The sequence below is a fragment of the Barbus barbus genome (assembly GCF_936440315.1).
Source record: "Barbus barbus genome assembly, chromosome: 24".
In the NCBI taxonomy this organism is placed as follows: Eukaryota; Metazoa; Chordata; class Actinopteri; order Cypriniformes; family Cyprinidae; genus Barbus; species Barbus barbus.
The window spans coordinates 12,157,525-12,181,037 of NC_136752.1; positions in this window are offsets into that span (position 1 = coordinate 12,157,525).

Consider the following 23,513-nt stretch of genomic DNA (forward strand, 5'->3'; position numbering starts at 1 on the left):
GCGCGCTGAATATAAACTAACACACAAAGCAGAAGATTTTGCTTTAATAAAACTAATGAGCTCAGTAGGTTCTGCAGCACGAACACAGGCACGTAGTCTGACATTGTTGTTGTTGTTGTCGCTGTTATGTGACGTAGCGGTGTCTGATTAGGGGCGAGACGTGGGCTAATGACGTCATCGTTTCAGAAAATATACGGATTCGCCGTCCACACGAAAACATGAAAACGGCGTTTTCAAATTTATCCACCTTGGGACCCGGTTTCAAAAATGATCGGTTTCACTCTTCAAAAACGCCGGTTTCGTGTGGACGAAACGCCTATACGGTAAAAAATGTATGTGTATACAGAGATACCCGTCTTCGTGTGGACGGGGCCTAAGTTAAACTGTCTTTCTCTCTCATTACTGTGGCTTAATCTCTGTGATGTACTACAGTACAAATAATGAACAAAGGATTAGATTAGTTTGCTTCAAAGCCCTCAGTGCAATCAGAGTCTTTTTAGGCCAGTCAGTTCACTCTGTGGCCATCTTGGTAACACCCCGGGGCAGCTGTTTTCTACGGAGGCATACAAATACAGATCCTATGTGCTTAAATGGGGAAAGACATCTCTAAAACTGTTTGTCAAGTTACATTACAGCAACATACTTTATATGTAAAAAATGGCATCATAAATATACCTCAAAATATCTCAAATCATGCTAAAAACTGCACTGTATAAGTGTGCTTCATGTGGTATCAACTAAATTAACTGCTTCTAACCAAGCAAAAAAACAAAACAAAAAAAAACTACATATATATATATAGTATGGCTGCATTGTGTGTTGTGAAGTTTCCTCATGTTATACTGTACTTTTAATTATTTTTTATTAAAAAAAAATTAGTAGTTAAATACAGACTTGCTGAATAATGTAAAATAAAATTATACTGCTTTCAAACTTTTGAACTGTAGTGAAAATAGAGATGATTTTATTGAAATCAAAAATATTATTTTATATACCTGTCAGCCTGATCACTTTAAGTTCAACTTAGTTAAAGTTCCTACTAAATTACAGAGAAATCACAACAACAGAGTTATAGAGGTATTTATTACCAAACAAACTCATGAAAGAATAGTTTTTTTACCTTTAATTATGTCATTTGAGATTTGAGATCTACAGTACCTCATGCCGTGAAAACTTTATTTTGTGGTTTTCAAGGCTGTCACGACTGAAAGAGTTTGAAAAGTCTTTTTTTATAATACATATTTTCTCCTCACCAACTCTTCCTCCTTCATGTTCTCAAGTCATATTCTCACTTGGGTCAGATGGCCTAAGAGCTTCTTCAGAGTTTCACTGAGGTCTGAACTGAGCTGTGAAAATCAAGGGCTCTGTCTCTCTAACACACACTCACACACACATATACACACACTTCTGGAAATGGAATAAGCTTAAAGAAATTCTTACATAAAAGCTGACATGAAGTCTCTCAAGCAAACCTTTCTGAGAAACAGAGAGGGTGGGAGAAAGAAAAAGAGAGAAAGACAAAGTAAACCGCAGACAGAAGAGTTGAGAGAGCAGTGATGGTTTTTGACTGGTTAAACCGGTGATGTAATGGCCGTGCGGCGGCCCTGTGGGGTCAGCAGAGAGCATCCATTACGATTTTGTGGCATTAATGTGATAATCTGAAGCCTAATGAGAAACCGCCTCAGGGATGTTGTTTGAGAACAAGAGGTTGGGATGTCACCTTCAGTCTTTAGCCCTCTCTGCTTTACCCTTTCAGTCTCCGCCGTCCTGTCTCTCTCTTTGTCTGTCTTTGAACTATGAGGTCAGTGCATTAGCCTTGCTGGAGGAGCTGCCTGGGGAGTGAAGTGTGCAGTCCGTGTGTTTAGCCGGAGTGGATGACCCTGCACACACACACACCTGTGGCCCACACATAAAACAACATTATGAAGAACAAAGTATGCTCTTTTTATTTTCCTCTCTGCTCCTTTGAACTTAAAGGACAAACACTACATAGCCAAAGGTATGTGGAAGCCCTCCTCTAATTGGTGGATTTTGCTAATTTAGCTGCACACATACTAACAAGGGCATTAAATTAAGCATAAAACATAAAATCTATCTATCTATCTATCTGTCTGTCTGTCTGTTTGTCTGTCTGTCTGTTCGTTCAAACTTTTTCCAAACGTTCAAAAAAGGCTTTGTCTTTACAAACTTTGTTTTTCTAGTAAAATTAAAATAATTCTACTTCCTTACATTCATATTTAAATCTGCATCCAGTTTGCATCTGCTCTGTTCAAATTAGAGTTTTTCTCAGTTGCTTTGGTACATTTGTCAGATCAGACCTGAAATTCTCAAAACTACTTGTGCAACTTCAACATCATCTAGTCACTTGTGCACAAGCAATGTTTTCTTCTTTTGAACAAATTGTGAATGCTTTTGTACTTTCATGCAATTATTTATGTACTCTTTCTGCTGTGTCCTACATTATCAGTTGCTTATATCATGTTGCTCAAAATATAATTTATACTGGTTCTCTGTATAAGAGTCTTACCTCCCAAAACATCTAAGCATTAGTCCATTGCTTAAATCATTCAATGCAAAATGGTTGAGCTAGTTGTCATAATCTGTCAAGCATACTTTCCATACATTTCTTTTAGACTTTTTTTATTTTTTGGTAAATGTGCTCTGAAATTATGAATTGCGCAGGTGAACCTTGAATGAATGCAAGACATTAGATCAGCCAGTGATCAACCAGCTCTCTAAAAGAGTAGATGAAAGGGCAGGCAGGCAGGCAGACAAAGAGGTAGAAGAGACCAAGGATGTAGCCACGATTCCTATTGTACTATTGATACTGTATATCATACAGTCATCAAAACTGTAGCCTTGGTTATACTGTTATATTGACAACATGGCTAACTTATTCGTGATCAGTGACACAATAACTTGTCATTCTGATGGCACTAATATGTTCACTGACATAAATACTTATTTTTGAGAGATGAACTAAGGATTTGGAGCACGTTACAGGCTTTTGCAAATAATCCATTGTGTGGTGCTATTTGTAAGAAATTATTTTGAGAAATGCACATACTAGTTTGCAAATATTAAGAATGATTCAAGAAATATAACAAATCGACTGAGAAAAACTGTAACGTTCAGGAATTTAATTGGAATTTATCAGTTTATCAAGGCATTCTCATTTCAGTTCTGAATGGTGCACGACCCACGTTATTTTGGCCATGTAATTCAGCCAGGCTACACAAACAAATATTTGAAGTATAATATACAGTTTTGTGGTGCTGGATTTTGCGCCAGTGAGATTTCACAGTGGACAGGGCTACCACATACTTTCCTGTCTCTCGCTGAAGCTGTGGCTTGTTAGGACAGAAATCCTTGTTTACACAAAAGAGATAACTTTTATCTGGTTAGGACAGTGTAAGTCTCTACAACACACCATAATGCCATATTTTGTTCCTTGCAGCACTGGCAGCAAAGAGCGGATATTCCTGTGTCATTGGTTAGTTTCTGCCTACTCGGCCATGTAGTGTAATTTACAATGCCATTTATTAATTTACAAGGTCATTATTATGCAGATCTGTTCCTGTGTGTGTATTTGTGTTTTGCCAGTAGAATCCACCCATCCTTGTGTGCTCATGCGTGTGTGTGTGTGTTATATACTCAATAAGTGTGATGTAGTAGACTAATTCAGTTACATTGTGATTACAGGAGCATATCTCAAAGCTCCCTATCAGGATAAGAATAAGATGAACGAGACTGCCAAGGAGAGTGGGAGGAGAGAGGATCGAGAGGGTGAGAGAGAGGGAGAAAGAAGCGAGAAGGTACAAAGAAGATATTGAGGCAGTCAAGATGACAAATAAAGGAGGGAAGACAGATTAAAAGAGGAGAATAACATGGTAAAGGAGACAGAAAGGACATAAATGGTGTCGTTTGTTGGGATCACACAAGCACACAACTCACAAACACTCGCATCTGTACACGCAATCTTACACACACAGTGGAGCTGTTAGATGTATTAGATTTTCTCTGCGGTGATCTGTCTTCAGTAATGGCTAATACTTAAAGACAGCGTCTGTGATAGTGAAGACGAGCAGAAGATGAGTTAGTCAGCGTAGGGGACCGGCTCTATGCCTGGGGACAAGCCGTAAGGGCCTGACTCTCAAAAAACATCACTAGTGCACCCTGATGCTCGCCCCTGGCAAACACTCAGCACCTTACTCTCAAGACGTTACCTCAAACGCCTTCTCTTCTCTTATTAAGACTAAAATACAGAGAAGGGATTCGCAGAATTTTATTTATTTCATTTTTCCTGTGTGTGCACATACAAAATAATCCATGCAATCATTAGTGAACAAAACCTACTGTTCCTCAGTGAGTAACTTGCAGTTTTATACCTCAGTCTAAAGTTGTGTAGACCTTTAAATCTTTTCTTTCATGTTTTTATCTATTCAACTCATCAATGACCCAAGTACAGACACTGGCACATGCTGCTTGTTGTTTAGCACCCGATTCAGTAAACAAATTGCACAAACAGTGCTATTAATAATGCTTTGTTGCTTCATTGCACATGAAACATAGCACAAAAGAAGAGACTGACAGACAGAAATAACACAAGAAAGGGAAAAAGTGTCCTTACGTTTCACTGATTTGAGTCTTTTCCGTAATTGAATTTTGAGCAGGAATTTCACTGTGCTGGAAACATTATCTTTCTCTTTGGGATGGCTGGGAACTTCATATCATTAAACAGCATTTCCAAAAAAAAAAAAAAAAACGTTGCATGAAACGTTGGGTCTTTTATAACAGCATAAACGTACACAGGCCCAAACACACATTCTTTGAAAAGTGTGAGAGAGATTTTCAGCACGATTAGCCCCACTAGCAGTCCTAATTGTTCGCCTGTTTCCATGGTGATCACTGTCTTCCAGCTGTGCTTGCGATGCCTGACGGGGGGTTGTATTGTTGGGTAACTGGACCTACTAAATTGGTCTGATGAGATGTGCTCCTTTTCACTCATGACTTAATTAAGAGTATGTTTGGCATCTAAATATGTTGTACTCACAAGTGTGGAAAAGATATCTTGCAATATTCTCACCAGCAACTTTCTTAGGTACATTTTTCTACTCTAAAAACTGCTTTGTAATATTTTTAACCCAGATGCTGGGTAAACAGCGCCAAACAGGTTAAATTTGTCAGTGGTCATTTTGTGTTCTTTCCTGAGACAAAACTTGACGGGAATCTTCCTGAATGAAATTTCCTTTAATGTACATCCCAGCTTGGAACACTAGCCTTCTAAATACGCAACATCCACCAGATCTACACTCAAAGCAAACGACGTACTGGTGCCAACAAGGAAGTGTCAGCTCCCGCCAAACGAATGCGCGACCAGGGCTAAAACAGCACGCAACTTCGCTGTTACATGTAACAAATTTCTATGCGCTCCACTGTCTACAATAGGAGCGCTATTGATTTAGTGCACCATTAGCTATGTTTCCATCCAATGTTACAAATTAAACTAATGGGCAAAACTGGAATATCACTAAAAAACTGTTGTGAATACGCATCCAGTGAGTTGAAGAGAACCAAATTGTCACTTCCTGATTAACTTTCGCTAAATATCACAAAGAAAAATTTAATTTGCCGCAGTAGGAGAAGATACTGTATATAATCATTTTTGTATACAATACATTTTGAGCTTCAGAGCATGCAGACAAAACGCAGTCATGTTATCTTATTTTCGGAGCCTGCTGTTTGGGAACTCAGTTCTGGGAGTTAATTATAATGAGGCACTTTGAGGAGACTTTTAAAATGACAAAACTAGCATTTCAGATGCTGTGCAACGAGATCAGACCATTGGTTGGTCCAGTTTTATACTGTCCCAGTGCAACGTCACATTTATGTTTTGATATGCATTAAGGCATTTATTCTGTAAAAGTGTTTCCATCGTAGCTTATGTGCATGTTTTCTTACTTAGTTGAGTGCATTCAGGCTTTTATGCACATTTTTAGAGTTTATGTGTATCTTGGCATTTCCATCCAGTATTTTTTTTATGCAATATCCCAAAATGTGCATAAAAATAGGTGGATGGAAACAGCTATTGTTGCAATTGTGGTCACGATATACGTTTGACAGGTTGAAACTTAAATGTCTGACAGACAAGATTGCACAAGGTAAAGCTGTTTTTTATGTAACTTTTCAATTATGAATATAAGTCATGAATTCATAAGTCATTTAATAAATTGGAACAACTTACCGATAGCAGTTTCTTCCCACCGATTCCCATTGTCTGCTCCTGTAAGGTCCTACAATGTTTACTGAAGATTTTAGAGTGCATTTTTATTATTTAAAATGAAAAGCCTTCAATAGGTTGACTGACCTAGCACTATGTTAAAAAAACAACCCAGCCAATGGGTTAATTAATGTATAAAACCCAACAGGCTGCATGGGTCAAAATAACCCAGCATGTGTTCTGTCTTACCCAGCGCTGGGTTGCCAAATAACCCAGTAATGTTTTATTTTAACCCAGCATTTTTAGAGCGTAATACCGGGTTGGACCCATTTTGTCCTCAGAAGTGCTTTAATTCTTTGTGGCATAGATTCAACAAGGTGAGTTTCTGCCATGTGATTGGCTGATTAGATATTTGCATTAACAAGCAGGTAAGCTTTAATCAATCTTCATTTTGAGGAACCACTATTGATGTTTTTGTCTTTTTTGAAGTCTTTTTGTCTGTCTGTCTGTCTATCCAATTTTTTTTATATTACACATGCTTTTTTGTGTCCTTTTTAAAGATTGCTCACATTTCATGTCTCACATTTCAGAATGGTTCAGATTTTTTGACATTTCTTTTCCATTGGTTTGCCATTGAGTGATAGATTCAATATCGTTCCATTTTTCCCTCAGTCCAAAAAGATTTTTAAAAGGCAAAGGCATTGTGGAACAGCAGTACTTTTCATTCGTACATAGATGCCATATTCACTGATGGCAATGAAAATGAGACCATGAGGGACAGTATGTACACCTGGGTGTCAATCATTCATCTGCAGCAACAATGAAAATGCATCTTTGCTCATATTTCATGTGGACAAAATGCTCATGAATGCAAGAAAAATAAATTGCTGTGTAAATTGCTTGTACATATTTCTACCTTATATATCATTTTTATTATACGTTCCAGTCTATGTCATCTAAGCAATGGTGGGTCAGATTTGGCAACATGCCCTGAGGGACAAAGAGAGTCTCTCCATCCGTTGCCAAACTGCTAATTCATCCGGACATGCTATTAACAAAATAGCCTTTGTCGGGTAAACAATAATTACTATTTCAGGTCTGCAAGTGCTTTTTTTTTTTGTTCCTAGCTGCAGGGAACAACTCACAGGCTTCTGCTCTGTGCTTACTTTGAGACTCTTTTTAAATTCAGGTCTCAGACCCACCGAGATGAGTTTAAGTAGCAGCAGGGAAATGCAGAACATGGCTGTTTTCATGCTGCGATCATAAACAAGCCTCAAAACACTCAAACACACACAAACCGCCTCAAACATACAGGCAGGAGGAGACCTCAGCTGAACTCTGCTGATTCATTAGGCTGCGATGATATCTGCGAAACATTACCCTCTCGCATGAAGAGCAGAAATGTTCATTGTGTCACACTGAGAAAACTATATGTGTCCAATCTAAGATAAAAGCGGCAAATCTGTGCACACAGCGCAGGGCTATAAGGCTGATTTGCTTGAAATTGTAATGTCATTATAAGCCCTTTAATGTTTCTAGCATAGATACTCAAGTCAAAGGCCTTGCTGGAAAGCTCCTGCTCGTGTGATTTCATTGGCTGAGAGATTTGGTGTGTCACACCATCATGGCTGGGCAGATGAGGTCTTTAGTTTGAATGGTCTCGGATTTGCCATTGGACGTCAGAGCAAACAGTCACAATCCAGAGATGAAGCTCTGAGGAGGCTTTTGGCCCAGTTTGGCCCCCAGTCATCTCTCCAAATGCCACTCTATAATGTTGCAGCGTTGGACTCAAGGCCCAAGCTATTTGTCTCTTCCAAATTTGCTACAATAGAAATGTGATGATTCCATTGCATTGTCTAGATTTTATGACTGGGGTGGCCCTGTGTGGTATAGACTCATTCACAAATTGTTAAAGTATATATTTATATAGTATATATTGTTATATAATAATAATTATTATTATTATTGTTACTATTAGCTTTTTACATTATAATAATTTTTAAATAAGGTTTTTATTATTTATATTGTATTATTATTATTATTGCATTTATGAGTATTGGTATCAGTATCTCTTATACATTTTCTGTCTGTTCTTTAATAATTCTGTAGTTTAATGCATTTAGATTTAGTTTCACTTCAGCTGTTCAGCCAACTGTTAAAAATAATGTTCAAAAGAGCAAAACTCAATTTACATAATACTAATTTCACTATAATATTATTCATGTAATAATTTCATATTATTTATAGAGAAAATTAAAAGTGTAATTGAATATATATATATATATATTCAACTACACTTTTAATTATATATTATTAAATCCTATATTTGAATTATTTTATTATCATTTAAATTATATTTAGGTTTATTATCAATTCAGTTGATTAGCCAACTATTAAAAATAATGTTCAAGGATAATAACATAAGAAGAAGAAGAATATATTTAATATATTTTGTATTGTTTATGTACATTTTTATGTTATTAAAAATGTAAAAGTGTTAAAATGCATTTTTATTTATTTTATCAAATGTGTTATTACATATTGTATTTAATCCTGCATTTCAATTACTTTTATTATCAATTAATTTACATTTAGGTTTAGTATCAGTTTTGACTTCAGTTCAGACTTTAAAACTTTCTCCAGTAAATCATTATTATGTTCTCAGTAAATATTTCAGACATTGCTTTCTACACAAAGCAGAATATAACCATATATGAGGTGATGTGACACATCTGACCATGTCAAGGAGAAAACGGATGATCATAGCATTTGGTGTCATGTTCCACTTAACACATTATCACAGTGTCTGCGATGGACGTAATCATTATTTATAGAGTCGCGCTTACACATCTGATTACTTCATGCCTCCTTGACTCCCACAGGCCAAGGGTGCACTTCTGGATCACAAATGTGACAATGCAGTGCAATCGACGGTGGTCTCAGTTATAATGAAAACTAAAGAGGTTCTATGTGGTTTGATTGAAGGTCTGCCTCTGACTCGATAGCCAATCATAATTTAGCATTTTGAAGTGACACCTGGGGTGCCCAATCAGATAGCAGACAACCCATATGGAGGCACCCCTGATGATGGAGCAAATATTACCACAGAATTATTTTCTTTTTTAAAATAACCCTCTTACCCCTCTTTAGCTCAGCTGCAATTTTTTGATTAGCAAATGTGAAGTGTGATAATTGGAGTGTCATGCGTCTGTGCGTGACTTTGCATGCCAAGGCATGCATGCACATGTTAGCCTGATGTTTGTTCCAGACTAAACGATTACCTGTTTCAGAATATATTTGCACTGTATGTCTCATGCGGACGTACTGTGAGCAGAGTCATGTCGTCATGGCAACCATGAGCTAGAGGGATGTTTTTTGGCCATATGTACGCAAGTAACCAGCAGGATGTGGCAGCAAAGTCCTCTGATCAAGGCTTCAAAATGTGATTGCTCTCCCTACACTTCTTTCTCTTCTCTTTTGTCTCCTTCTCTTCTGACTTCATACAGATGCTACAAAACTGCCGGCTAGACTGTCGTTTTGCATCATGTTGTGCGGCACGCTCTTGTTTATAGTGAGAATTTGCAGAAAAAAAAGATGTTCTTCTGATGTGTCTTGTCCATTAAAACCTGCGTGGGATTTAAAACCCAAAACTTTGTCACGAGTACACTCTTTCTCTAGGCATTTCTTGGAAACTTACTAAATACTGCATGTAGAATTTGAAAGACTGTCAAATGCGTACACCCAATAATTCACGCATATTGCATCTTTGAGATCAGAAAGAATGCACAAACTCTCACACACATACATTCACAAAAGAGCTATAGAAATAAAGAGAGGACAATAGGAAAATGTTAAGGATATAATGACTTTCAGGGATCTGAAACATTGATTTGATGCTAATTGCATTGTCTGGTTGCATAGAAAGAGAACATCAGTAGTGTTTTTAAGTGTAATCATTCTCAAGAGTGAGTACAATGAGCTAACTAACACACACACACACATATACACACCCGATAACTGCATTCATCGGCATCCCTCATTCACTCCCTGCCTTTTCTTCTTTTTTTCAAGGGATCTGTATTCATTTGGATGCATCTTCCTTCCTGTTAGACACCCTGCCTAAGCGTGAAATGGTTTCCGTCTGTACTTTCCCCCTGGTTATGCTAATACAGCCTGCTTTTGGTCAGCTGGAAATGAGCCAATCTGGTTGTTTTCTTTTGCATTAACATGCATGAGATTGTGATTTTATTGGTGGGGTGTTATTAATGCTGATACTTCCATAACAAACAAACAAAAAAAATCTGTACACACATTTGTAGTAACAAACATGCATTTGTGGAGCAGAGTTTGGTGTGGGTTTCCTCAGGGTACCCTGGTGACCCCACAATCCAAAGACAGGATGGGTATACTGGATATGCTAAATTGTCTGTAGGTGGGAATTAGTCATGTGATGGACTGGCCATCCATCCAGAATGTTCTCCTGTCTATGGCCTGAGGTGCTGAAATGGGCTCCAGCATCCCAATGACCCAATAGGACAAGATTTGGAAAATGGATGGATGAAAATGTGTTTATGCTTTCAGTTGTTCTCTTTTGATGATGGTGACTGAAAAGCAATATACTGTAAAGCTCTGGAGAAGAAGCTGATATTTGGGTGTCTTTTAAAACACCTTTTTATGCGTTCACTGGTTTGTCTACTAATATGAGTGTTTACATCAAAAGATAATTTTATTGTTTTTTTGCTTTGTTTTGTTTTTGCTTTGTTTAGCTTTGATTTGTCTTTGCTTAGTTTGCTTTGTTTAGCTTTGATTTGCTTTCATTTAGTTTTTTGGTTTGCTTTGCTTTTGGTTTTTTATTTGCTTCTGTTTAGTTTTTGTTTGCTTTGTTTAGCTTTTATTTGCTTTTGTCTATTTTTTGTTTGCTTTGCTTTGTTTAGTTTTAATTTGCTTCTGTTTAGTTTTGTTTGCTTTGCTTTTGTTTTTTGTTTAATTTGCCTCGATTTTGTTTAGTTTTATGTTCGCTTTGCTTTGTTTAGCTTTGCTTTTTATTTAGTTTTTCTTTGATTTGTGTTTTTTTTTCAGATAAATGAATACAAATTAATACATGAAAAAACATTTAATAACATTAAATGATATTGATATTCTTAGTTTGGTCAAGTTTTATTTTTAGATCCAATTCTCGCTAATAACAAACATTAACTATGACTTTTGCCTTAATAAACTACTAATTTGCTGCTTATTAATAGTTAGAATGGTAGTTGTTAAGTTTAGGTATTGGGTAGCATAAGGTACATAGAATATGGTCGTACAGAAAACAGCCAATATGCATGCTAATAAGCAACTAATGAGAATTGGTCCCTATACAAAAGTGGTTACTTTTAGTTTTTGTATATTTGCATTGCACTCATTGCATTTCTGTGGACATTAATTTCAGTTGGCAAGGATGCATTTTGTACCATGTCACCTAAGCAATGGTTTGCAGAAAAGTCTGATTATGTCAAAGGTTTGTTGGAAAATCACAGCAGACTGTGCAAACATTTTCCAAGACCCGATTAAACATGTTCAGTCAGTGAAAACAAACGCAAACAAATGCAAACACGATTAACATACTGATCCACCAAAATCCAACAACTGTTGGATGCCGGTCTTTGTTGGTGGTAGCTAGCCATTTGACAGAAGACTTTTGTGTTACCTGTAAAAATTTAGTAGACAAGACATGAGTGTCATGTGGTAATGATTGCTGTGAAACACCCAAAAATAACTAGTGGTAAAATAATGTTTAACAAAAAACCTGTAAAATCAAAATGTACAGTAAGTATAATATAATGTTGGCACATTGTTGCTTATATAAAAAATCATATGAAAACTATGTGACTTGATTAGTCTAGACTTGGAAGACTAATATTTATCTATTTATTTATTAGTGAAATAACATTATACGTATTTTTTTTTTGGGGGGGGGGGTTAATATGTTTTTCAGAACAATGTGTTGACATTTTGTATTTTGATTTTACATGTTTGATGTTACATTTTTATGATCTGCATATACCTTGATTTTTTTGTTAGTTTTTTTCACTTCTGCCCCGATCAAGGGTCATGGCCCTCTAAAATAAGAATACTTCGGTCATGACCCTTTACCTTTGCAAATTAATTCTGTCTGAATGGCTTTTGTCTTCCATTTAATGAAACAACTATTGCATTGACCATGCAAGCTTGCAAATATCATATTTTCTGGCAAATTTACTCAACAGAATTGATAAATCTTTGGAATTCATTACTTTTGTATAATCTGAAATCTTTAAACATTATTTTCCATCCATCATTAAGAAATGTTTCCTTGTCTTTCCTTGAACAGCTGTGCCTCTGAGCTTTAGTCACATCAGACGAATTCAAGTTCAAATCTGGAAGGCTCAAAATCTAAGTGTAGATTATTCCTCTCATAATCCACTGCTCTCTCATCCAGTGTGCTGAGCGGGATTAAAGCCAGACTCTGCCACTTGTGAACAAAGCAAACCACTACCTTACTCTTAGGAAAATCTTTCTTTTTTCATTAGTTCTTAGAGAGAGAGAGAGAGAGAGAGAGAGAGAGATAGAGAGAGAGTGAAAGAGAGATCAGTGGAAACCTTTCAGTTTCTTAGCCTCCTCCATTAAATATAACATGTATTATTGAAGGTGGAAGTCTGGAAGCACCATGCTAATGCAGGCGATTATCTGCGCTCGAGAACTCTTCCTGAATTTGGCACAGAGCACATTAAAAACATCTCCATTTCACATTAAAACAGTCATGTTTGTGGCTAATTTGTGAAGAAGCGATGTGCTATCTGACTGCCGTGGAAAGGCGGGAGGTACCTATGCAGCGTAACGAGTGAGACTTGTGTAAGTGCTAGGCTAAAACCCCGCAGAGAGCTAGCTGTGAACCGCTAAGTGCAGATCCAAGCAACGCTTCAGCCGCCCGCAGTACTCGCCAAGCACCTAACCCAATTCCCCTCATGCTCAGAGCTAGCATAAAATCACATTAACATCTGCTGAAAGAAGAGCGAGCCAGGGCTGTGGCTAATGTCTCCTACATGGTTAAGTGATAGAAATTCAGGAAGACACTGCTTTGAATACACTCACACACTGAGTTCAAGGCCTTTCCACACAATACAGCCAGACAAGATTTCCATTTATGTGACTTTTCAACAACTGGACGACTAGCCCCTCCTGTCTTGTTCCCTAAAGACACACACACACACACACACAATGTAAAGCACAAAACTATCCAATTGCAGTTTCTTTGTTCTCGTTTCTGGCTGATTGAGGATTTCATAGATGCGTCCAGTTTAAATCCAGCACCTGCAGCCCGAGGCCTTCTCTTTTATGGGCTGAACTCATGTTCTGTGCGAGAGAAAGTGAGAGAGGGAAAAGCCTGCAAAGATATTACAGCTCTGTCTTCTCTAAGGCTGTGTATATGTAAGTGATAATGGAGAATGTATAGGAGTGAAAATGTGATTGTGCGTGTGTGTATGTGTGCTTGCAAGGTACAGTTGAGGAGACCGGCTCTCCTGCCTGCAGCAAAAAAGAATCATAACCAATCTATTCCAGACAGACAGACAGAAGTAGATGGGGGGGGGGGGGATAAAAGAGAAAGTAGAGATGGTGAAAGGGGACTCGGCTTTCTGAGGAGGCTGTGCTGCTGGGCTCAAACACTTCAGCCAGTGTAGCGTTTTGCTCTTTCTGTCTCCCCTCATTTCATCTCCACATCCCACCCTGCTGATTTATCTCTAGTTCAGTGGTTCTCAACTGGTTTTGCTTCAGGATTTTGACATCAAGTGCCGACCCAACACAGTACCAAAATAGTTTATGGTTTTGCTCTAGCATTTCTTTCTTTCTTTTTTTCTTTAAAATAAGGTTCAGTTGGTTAACATGAGTTAGTTAAAAGCTTTAGACATCCTGAAATGAACATACTTTTACAGGATTTATTAAGCTATGTTAATATTAATTTCTACGAGTTCTGTCAAATTGAATAATCACAATTAATCACAATAAAAGTTTATTTACATAATATATAAATATATAAATACACACACATACAATTAAGAAATATTTAAGAAATATATTGTAATTGTAATATATATATATATATATATATATATATATATATACATACAGTATATATATATATATATATATGAATATAAAAATACACAGTACACATATATTATGTAAACACAAATTTTGGATAATTTTAATGTGATATAATTGACCATGTTGTCAAACCTTTATTTTATTACATTCTATCCAAATTTTATATTTAATGGAAGTTAATGAATACTTATGAGTTTGTGCTGGAACTACATGAATTACTTTTAGTTGACATTTGACATTAATTGAAAGTTGACATTAACTGAAAGTAAATTCTAATTCCCACCATGTGATTTGATGGTTGATTATTTATGTGGTATTTTAGTTGTTTTGGGGCAAGATAACAAAAAAGGGAACAGTTATAGTATTTATATTGTCTAAGTTGAGGATGTGCATAATAAATGTGTCAAATTCATTCAATGAGTGTTAGTTTTTTTTTTTTTTTGGCTAAAACCCAACACATATAACATTGGGTGGAACACATAAAATAATAATTCTGATGAAGTTGTATTGATCTAAATTGAGGGAAAACTGTTAATGTAACAACTGATTTGTGTGAAAATGATGTACATGATTGCATAATGCAAATTCAAAGCATTATTCAGCTCATGTTTGAAGGTGCTTCATTGTGACCAGGCTATCAAGCACTTACTGGCACACCAGCTTTTATTGTTCATTTGTTAACAAGAGGTGCATGAGTGGTGCTTGAGATCGTTTTCCTTGTAAAAGTCGAATTTGTAGAAATTACAAATGGATGGAGATTTTCAGTTCTAGGGCTGCTTGATTAAGGCATAACATCATAATGACGAATAGTTTGGTCAATATTGAGATCACACTCATTTAACACGATTACTCATTGGAAACATCATGCATTTATTGGCCTTAAACATTTGTTTTTTAACAGTGGGTATAAATTGTTGCATTTCACTCTGTGACAACCAACTGAAAACATATAGTCAACCTTTTTGTAAACTATGTCGTTTTTGGTCATAGCTGTGTGGGCAGCGCTTCGACATACAGTACAGTACTGCTGCGTCTCAGGTGACAGAAGTTCAAGCCCTAACTCAGTCCTGCTCAACCAACTCCCCAGGCAAAGAATAATGATTCAATTTAAAGCAACATCACTTCTACTCAACCTCGAAAACTCGAACCTTTGACAAGTTTAAAACACAAAGAGAAAAGATATAGTGTGCTTGCAACACCTAGTGTATTGCATCTATTCAACTGTTTACTTAACCTTGTTCATAATGGTTTTAAATTGTAGTTTCTATGAACACAAATTTAACAGCTTACTGTTTCTCAAACAAAGCTATTGAATGTCTATAGAAGAGAATGTAAATAATAGTTATAATAGTTCCCATTTTCTTTGGTTTGAAATGTTGTCCGGTTTCACTTCAACCAATACATGTTGTTTTGCAATGTAAATGTAGTTCAGTGAGTTCAGAGTGCTCAACCAAATCACCTTTCAAAGTAGAGAAGAACATAATGAAATTGCTTTTGTTAAATATATTTAATCACTGCATTGCTGAGCCTTGAGAATATCTCAGTTTAAATGTGCATGCATCTTAAAAATGAATGAAATACATATTTACATGTTGCATTTGACTATAGAAGGTCAATGCGTTCAAACTTGTTTATAATTTTACAAATCAAATCATAACCGGAATGTATTTTGATTATCAGGTATGAACATTTGCTTGTGTAGCTAGTAGAATGTAATGCTTTGAAAGAAACTTATTTTTGTTTTACTAGATGGGTTAAATAAACTTTTAAACTGATGTGGGATCAGTAAATACTTTTTTTTGTATTTTTTTTTAATTACTTAATATTGCTAAACTGAACATACTGTATTAATAAGTGTCCATATATGGACACTAAGTGTACGTTGGGTTGCAAATAAAGTGAGCCTGTAAAATCAAATGATTCCTTCACTTAAGTGAATGCGGTTAATCGGAGGTACTTCAGAAAATTGCTAATCTTGCAAAAACAAACAAAAAAAAATCGTAATTTATTCACGCACACACTCCAAAATGCACATGGGGCAAGTGCTAATTGTGTTTTCTTTTTTTATAGAGCCATGTCATTATGATTTGTCAGAGACTTTCTGCAGATAAAGCAAAATGAGAGAAATGATGAGGGGATAGTGTGAAGTCCTTAGCGGGGAATTGTTCATTAGCATTAGACAGTGATTAGCTGTTATTAGCGTATTATCTTTCTAAATTCTTTAGGGTTTATATATCTTATTCATGGGGTTGTGTATGGGATTGGGGCTTGATGTCTACATTCACAATTTTACACTAGTTTTCACCATCCATTGTTTATTTATGGTATGAAACACTCAGCAAAACAGAAAAGCTGATTCATTTAAATTATGCATAATGCGGCAAATTTGCATACGAGAGAACGGAGCTTCTTTTATTGGAGAGGGTTTGTAAGTTAATCTCTGATTATTATGGTAAAGATGTTAATGATAAAGATATCAATTTATTAAAATGAATATATCACATAAATAACAGGGCAATAAAATATCAGAGTTTTTTTTTTTTTAAGAAATGTCAATGGCTAATGTACAGGCTAATGACATCTTGTCTCTCCTTGTTGTTCAGTTTAAAAAAAAAATGGGTAAGCATTGCTTGTGACAATTTGAGGAATACTGTATGTGATTATGATTAAAAAAAAATATTTCACTTTGATGAAATTTAACATTTTGTCGAGAAGTGCAGCTGTCACTATGCACTGCTGACATAATTTTTTGTCTTGTAGTATTCATGATTTTTATGCCTACTGGTCCGTACTGCCAGATGGTGCTCACTAATTCTCTGTCGACTGAAGGTACTTCTCCGAAGCTCATTTTAGAAGTTAAAGTCAAGTTCAAACTTTATAATCAGTCATTATTATCAGCTATTCTGATCATACCAGGTACTGGAGTACATAATAGAGTGTCTTTATAGAGCTGGGCTACATTTCTTAGATGAAGATTCCCCAAAAATTAATATACTGTAGTTCTAGTTCGAATTTAATTGGCTACCTTTATTCTGCTCTTGAGTCTGGGTTATTCATGGGATTTTTTTTTTTTTTTAATTTAATTGCACTTTTGGGTGCAATTTCCACTTCATTCTTCACGGTGTTTCGGTGTTTCTTTATTCTGTTTTCTCAAATGCATTTGAGTATTAGTGCTGCACATAAGCAATTTTTTTGATTTGTGAGAAGAACCCACACCTCACAATAATGTCAACAGGCACTACTTTTTCTGATTTATTTCACTTTGTATCATTCGCCTCATCAGATCTGAAAACATGTTATCTATTGGATATCAATGGAATTCAATAATTCAAATTATCATGATTATGATATAACTAAAGTATGGAGTAATTCTGGAAGTTTTGCTGTATTTTTCCAGAAAATTAATCTCGCCAGTCAAAAAAGAAGCAGGTAAGTTGCATCGGTGTGTAAAAGTCATATTTTATTATTACATTTAGAAATAACTGTTTTCACTTGTAAACAGTGCTTGATCTGTGCATAATTTTAGACATCTTTTTCATTGGAGAAAGCAAAATTACTGTATGCATAGAGAACTCATTTGAACTTAAAAACAGATTTGGATTGATGTATTATTTTCTTACTAACATGCAGCTTTTCATTTCACAAGACATTAATTGATGCACTGGAGTTGTGTGGCGTACTTGTGAATTATTGCAATGTTTTTATCAGCTGTTTGGACTCTTCTCCTGACGGCACCCATTCACTGCAGAGAATCCATTGGTGATCAAGTGACGTAGCCTAATGCTAAATTTCTCCAAAACACTTTTTTGAATGGTTGACGTTAGTTGCATTATATTAAATAAGTTGCTTTGGAAATGGCAGCATGTTTCACATGATAACAAACGCAACTTATATTCCATAAAATATGATACACTGAGTAGGGAGAAAGAAAATAATTCAGATTGAAAGTGACTATATTTGTATGTTTGTTCTATACTTCAGGACAAACTAGATCTTTCTCATGTAAATTGTCCAGTCCTTTTAAGACGTCTGCTAGAGCTGCTACGATGTCTTGTGATGATAAGAATGTCCTTTTGTGGTTGTTGTCTGATATATCAATGAGATCCAGTTAGCATCAGCTGTGCTGAACTAAATGTTGTTGCTTTGGAGGCTTGGATCTGTGAGCGAGCAGGCGCCTTAGGTCATATCTTTTTGATGCAACTCTTTCCTAAACCCTGAGACATCTCCACTCGCTTCTGCTCCTTCTGTCCTCCTGATCCTTTTACTACTGCTAAGCTTTGCTGTTTTGAAGAGACACTTCTTTATTTCTCTGTTCAGCTTTTGTACACAAACCCTCAGCAGGGTTTTGACCGCACTGGACTGATCTTTGAGGAGCTCTGGGCTTTTGTACTTTTTAAAGCTGTTGTACTTGAAACAAACTGACACAGTCTGGAGCTCTGTCTCCCTGTCTGTCTCTCTTTCTTGCTTTATATGCATGTTAGTAAACCAGTATTTAGGTATTAACCAACATCTAACAGATTGTAAAGGGATTAAAGCAGTCAATCAGTCTCATCTCTCCTCTAATAGACATTAATCATCTGAGCCAAGACCGTATTAGTTATACCAGCTCAGAACCATACCGTTCACATGAGGGCTCCTCATGATCTATCATTCTTACAAATATTATAATTGTGTGTGTGTACACTGGAAAAAAATAAGTGTAATTTTAACTAAAAAAAAAAAAAAAAAAACTACTGAAAAAAATGTTAATAGGTTAACAGTAAGTTCCTGTACTCAATAAAGGGAAAAACTGTAAAAGATCTAACCAGACATTTCATGTAATTTTACAGTAAAATGCTGTTAATTGTACAGTTTTTAGAAGTAAAAATAACAAATCAATGTATAATTTACTGTCAAAAACGGTAAACTTATATTCCCAGAATTCCCTGCGTGACACTCCACATTTGAAAGTATTTTGTTTAAATAATCAGGTTTTTGTTATCAGTTATGTACATTTGGGCTTTATGTTACATCTTCTGTTGTTCAATGAAAGTTTATTGCATTATTTAAGTATCGTGTTACCATGATGTTGTTTTGTGTTTGCATGAATGACTCTGTGAACCTTCTATATATTAATATATACTTCTGCTTGTGGCGACGCTACTTGTGATGAGCTTTGATTCTTCGTGTGGCTTTCTCTTTTACCATCTGCATTATTATGGTGGTTGTCAGTATGTTAAAGTTACAAAACATTTTAATAGCAGTGTGTGTTGTTCAACTTAGTTGTTTACATTCAAATTTCCTTGTTTGTAAATTACAGTTTTATACCGTAAATTTTACAGTTTTGTTCTGTAAATGTATTTACAGTTTTTCTGTATTTTTTTTTTTTTTTACAAAATTACTCTGGCAACCACAGCTGTGATTTTTTACAGTGTACACTTAACTATAATTTGGGAGCATAGTTGTCCAAGAAGTGAAATAAATCTGACTAAATACATTCTTAGGGACTTATGGAGAACAAAAATGATTAATATGTTATTCAAATACTAAATGTTTTCTTTAAGGTCTATGTTTGGGTTTATATTCTTTCAAATTAGATTTATATAAAAACACTACATACTCACAAAAAAATGTTGGGTTAAAAATAACTATTGGTTGGTATAGCATAAATATAAATACATTAATTTATAAATATATATTTAAAATGTACTATTTTTATTTCAGATAAATGCTGATCTTTGGATCTTTCCATTCATCAAATAATCCTGAAAAAAAAAACTGTTTTAAATATTGATATATAGATTCAATGATCTATGCTATTTATCCTATGCTTCCTTCATTGCGGTGGATGTCCCATCCCACTCCTGCTTCTGTCAGACTGCCAATGAATGTCTTCACCTGTGCAGGTCAAGACAATCAGAACTGTAAAAATCATAAAATATATGCAACCAAATTCACCCAGCTATTTAGTTTACAGAGAAGTGAAGTGCAATCTGAGATTTTAACTTGTGATTTTCACAAGTTAAAATTGCAATGTGGAAACAGTTATTTCACTGTAATATAATGCCAAAAAATATATAATACATAATATGCATTATATATAATATTTAATATAATATTAATTAACTAATGACAAGAACCGGAACAAAACCAAATATGGGAAAACAGGAACTAAACAGAAACCAACATGTGACAATATTAATTAGATAACACTGCAGAGCATTTGTATTATATGCATAATTGATAAATGCAGTGGGGGATTTAGTCATCTTGGCTTTTATGTGAGTGTGTGTGCTGGAATAAGTGCAGAAACTGAATAAAACTTGTTGGAAAATAGGCCAAAACAGTCCACGACATGTTTATTTATTTAAATAGCCTAATTGCATGTATTTATTAAATTATGTATTTGTTTGTTTTTTGTTTGTTTAAAGTATCTATAATTGGCTAAATATTTTAAGATTTAGATCATTATCTAAAATGCAATAGTATATCGATAGATTACAGCAAAAAAAAAAAAATGTAACCCTTTATCAAACAAATACAATTCATAAATAATAATTTATGTAATCTATTTAGTAAATGTATTTATTTATTTATTTCAATAATATAACTATAAGTTCTAGGGATGCTCAGTATATTGGCAGATATTCAATATTGTAAGATTTAGATCATCATCTAGAACTAATTTAACAGATTATATCAAAGATTTAACCATTTACTAAATAAATAAATTAATTTATTTATCTAGTTATTTATTATTTAGTAAATGTATTTCTTTATTTACATAAATAATGCAACTATAAATTCTAGGGACTCACAGTACATTGGCACCATATCGGTTATTGAACAGAATCTGCTTTTTTTATCATTAGTAGATATTTATTGGCAGATATTCAATATTTTTCTATTTTAGATCATCATCTAGAACTAATTTACTGTGATACTGATAGACTTTAGCAAAGATTAATCCTTCCTTTCTTCCTTCATTCATTCATTCACTGGATGTGCAGTATATCGGCACCTTATCAACTATCGGATGAAATCTGCTTGTCTCATTTATATACTAGTTGATATTGGATATTTAATGGTGGATATTCAATATTTTAGGATTGTCATCATCAGTAATACTAACTTAAAGGGAAAGTGATGGATTATGGTCCTTTGAAAGCACTACCTCTTCAAGTGCACACGTCAAGCGAGCTGCAGCGCACATATAACAAACAAAAGAGCTGTGTGCGTTAGTGCATAAAAGTGCGTTTTATTTCTTGTCAAAAGTGCAACGACCTTTTACAAATGTTGCTTTGAACTGTGCAGTAAACTTTCAGACCACACACAAATTCTCTTGTATAACACTCATTTAAATCCACTGGTTATAATGCTCTAAGCTTGGACACCTTGGTGGTCCTGCTCCGACTCTTATCTATGAAGCTAAATTTTCCAAAACCTCCCATACTGCGAAAGTCACTGCCGAGGAAGCCAACTAAAATAAAACTAAACCCGTCAAAGTTCACCGAGACTGTTTTTGCTACAGCAGAGGTATACACACTCCTCCTGAAACACCAAACAATAACATTTCACCTTTATTAATTTTCCATGTATATACAGCAGAGCCTTTAAATTGGCTCCCGTCTGTTCTGGTGCTCTCTCCCGCACATTTATTCATTGTTGTTTGTGTATTCTTCCACGGAAGCTGCACTGTGTTTTCTCATTGCATTACAGCTTTGATGGATTTGCAGGGAAACGCAGCTTTGACATTTTTACCCCTCTGCTCAACGGAGTCTGACGCCAGTTTGTCTTGTGCCCCGCGTCTGGCTTTCAAAGATCACTTTGGGAGAATCATGATTTTTATGAAAAATGACCATGGTGGGATATTCAAAAAGTGGTAAATGTTTCTACAGTGGAAGAATGCCTCGCAGCGGCATGCGCTTTGATCTCGCTGAAATATATTCACGAGTTTTGCGCTTCTGTGACTCAAACCAATGTAAATGCTGATGACTCAAACCCAGAGCTGGAGTCCAAGCTAATTTGTTTTGGCCAAATCCCTGTGTGAGTTTTTAATGCTGTCTTCTGTTGATGCTCTCTGCACATTGTTTGCTAAATGTACGCAGCTGTTTAGATCGTTCTTGTTATTACCATCTCGAAACCTTTATTCTCGCATGGTCAATGTGATTCGGGCTGAAATATTGTCTCTGGGACGGCAGCACTGCATGTGCTCGGAAACTGTTCAATCAGGTGTTATTTCTCCGCCTGTAATGAGGCTACAGAAATATGGTAATGAAACAGACCTCGGCATATTCAAGTTATGGATTAGCTGGGAGTATAAATGAATACATTAAGAATTAATTTACTTTAAAGGCCATACCATACATAAACATGTAGATGCTGATCAGAGGTTGTGTACAAGCTGCTGCACATATACAGAGTATATGTATAAACACAGTTGGCATTTGACCTTTGATTGCATTTTAATATTTATATTTATGGCCCAGCATTCCTGCTGTAATGAGGGGGGCTTCAACTGGGGGTTCACCAATTATTGTTTGATCTCAAACAATTTTTTGTGAGAAAATGAAAATGCATTAAACAAAAACACAGTATTAAAGTAAAGTCACAGCTGAACCATCCAATGTTCACGAATGCTCCTCCTAAATTAAAATGTATGTGTTAATTATGGATGGAAATCATAAAGAATGTAACTATTCTGATTATCATTTTAACTATTCAGATTTCTTAAAGACACAGTTCACTCAAAAATGACAATTCTGGGATTAATTACTCACCCTCATGTAGTTCCAAACACGTAAGACCTTTTTTCATCTTCGGAACACAAATTAAGATATTTTTGATGAAATCCATGAGCTTTGTGATGTTACGAAAAAATGAAGAAAACTAAAATAACGACTATTTATAAATTTCTTCTCTTTCGTATCAGTCTTCAGTCTTCGTATCAGTCTTCAATCTTCAGTCTTCATGCTCATTCACAACAGTACCACAATGCATGTGACGAAGATGAACAAATGTCTCACGGGTTTGGAACGACATGACGGTGAGTAATTAATGAATTTTCATTTTTGGGCGAACTATCCCTTTTTCCAGTTACAATAAAAAAGGAAAGAAAAGAAAAAGTAATTGGTTGCAAGAAATTCAAAGGAATATAAAATGGTGACAATAATTCAGATATTATAGGATG